Here is a 2,584-nt window from a genome sequence, read left to right on the forward strand (position 1 = left end):
GTAACAAGATTAAGACCCACCTTGGGCCATGCCTTAACTGAAATAATCTCATGAAAACTTATAACAGGTTTATACCACAGGAATGGATTAGTTTTAAGAACTGTATTTTCTGGGGGCTCTTACAGTTCTAGAACACCATATGTTCCTTTATGGTTAGGGCCTTTTGTGTACGTTTAAGAAGATATTCTCCAATGTTATCTTCCAGAAGCTTTATTTTTTCACCAATCAAAGCTGCATTCTATATGGACTTGATATGTATACATGGTGTTATTCATGACTCAAGATTAACTTTTTCTGTTCCTATGCCACTGTTTCTCCCCTACACTAAAGTGTTACTTCTGTGATAAATCAGGGGACTGTATATGTGTGGATCTTTGCAGATTTGGTGTTCAGTTCCATTGGTCTATTGATTATTCTATTCCATTGCCACACTGTTTTATTTATAGCAACTTTATATTTTTGTCTTGATATCTGGTCATTTAAGTCCTCCAATTTTGTTCCTCTTGTTCAAGATTGCCTTGGATAATCTTGAGCCTTTGCATTTCCTTATGAATTTTAGAATCATCAATTTCCACAAGCAAACTCATAGAAAGTTAAATACAGATTGCACTGACTCTGTAGAAAAATTTGAATTATAATTGATATCTTTGCAATAATTTGTTTTCTGATCCATGATGATGGTATGCCTAATACAAAACTATACTGTTTCAGTTTTCTGTGTAGAAAATCTTTTGTTAGAATTGTTTTCTTAGGTGTCTGATACTTTTAATGCTACTATGAATAAAATTGTTTGCTACTGTCATTTTTCCTATGTACATAACATGCCATCTGTAAGTGAAGGTAGTTTTATTTCTTCTTTATCCAGTCCTTATACCCATTTTTCCTGACTTTTTGCACTGGGTAGGAACCTCCAGTTCAATATTGAATAAAAGTGATGATAGCACTCTCTTTCCTGTTTCATGGGAAAGCTTTCAACATTTCACCATTAATTATGATGTTAGCTGTAAATAACACTTATTTCTTTTTATAGCTATTCTTTGTATTTCCAATTTGCTGAGATATTTTTTTAAAACCATAAACAGATGGTGAATTTTTATAATACTTATTCTGCCTAAATCAAAATGATCACATGATTCTTTTCTCTTTTATTCTGTTAATATAGTGAACGTCACTGATTTAGAAATGTTAATTCAATCTTATATCATAATGTGTTATTTAAAGATAAATAATATTTTGTTTAGGATTTTGTATTATTTTCATGAGTGATGTTATTAGCCTTTAATTTTCCTTTTTTGTAATATTCTTTTTTTTTTTTTTTTTTTAAAGATTTATTTATTTATTTAATTTCCCCCCCTCCCCTGGTTGTCTGCTCCTGGTGTCCATCCGCTGCGTCCTGTTTCCCCGTCCGCTTCTGTTGTCGTCAGCGGCACGGGAAGTGTGGGCGGCGCCACTCCCGGGCAGGCTGCTCTCTGTTTTCACGCTGGGCGGCTCTCCTCACAGGCGCACTCCCTGCGCGCGGGGCTCCCCCACGCGGGGGACACCCCCGCGTGGCACCGCACCCCCTGCGCGCATCAGCACCGCACGTGGGCCAGCTCCACACAGGTCAAGGAGGCCCGGGGGTTGAACCGCGGACCTCCCACATGGTAGACGGACGCCCCAACCACTGGGCCAAAGTCCGTTTCCCGTAATATTCTTTTTTTAAATATTTACTATATTTTTTCTCTTTATTTTTTTAATATTACATTCAAAAAAATAAGAGGTCCCCATATACCCCCCACCCCCCTCATCCCATTCCTCCTCCCATAACAACAATCTCCTCCATCATCATGAGACATTCATTGCATTTGGTGAATACATCTCTGAGCACCGCTGCACCTCATGGTCAATGGTCCACATCACAGTCCGCACTCTCGCACATTCCACCCAGTGGGCCATGGGAGGACAGTCAATGTCCGGTAACTGTCCTTGCAGCACCACCCAGGACAACTCCACGTGCCAAAAATGCCCCTACATCTCATCTCTTCCTCCCATGCCCTACCCCCAGCAGCCACCATGGCCACTTTCTCCACAGCAATGCCACATTTTCTTTGATTACTAATCACAATAGTTCATGAATAGAATATCAGTAAGTCCACTCTAATCCATACTCTATTCCTCCATCCTGTGGACCTTGGAATGGTTGTGTCCACTCCACATATATATAAAGAGGGGGCTTAGATTCCGCATGGATGCTGGATGCAATTCTCCTACTTTCAGTTGTAGGCACTCTTCGCTCCCTGGTGTGGTGGTTGACCTTCTTCAACTCCATGTTAGCTGAGTGGGGTAAGTCCAATAAACCAGAGTGTAGGAGCTGAAGTCTTTTGAGACTCAGGGCCTGGTTATCACATGGTCAGTCCAGAGATTCAGGTCCCCTGGGTATATATTAAACCCCAGCACAAACTACAGTTCCAGTAAAAGTAACAGGAGAGGCTTGTGAACAAATATCACATCTGAGTCCAGCTCCATCACACAGAAACACAAACTCCAAAGTAGGGCCAACTGACATAGCACTGAACTCCATCCACCATGACCATAGAAACTGTGG

Source organism: Dasypus novemcinctus, chromosome 2, assembly GCF_030445035.2.
Source record: "Dasypus novemcinctus isolate mDasNov1 chromosome 2, mDasNov1.1.hap2, whole genome shotgun sequence".
In the NCBI taxonomy this organism is placed as follows: Eukaryota; Metazoa; Chordata; class Mammalia; order Cingulata; family Dasypodidae; genus Dasypus; species Dasypus novemcinctus.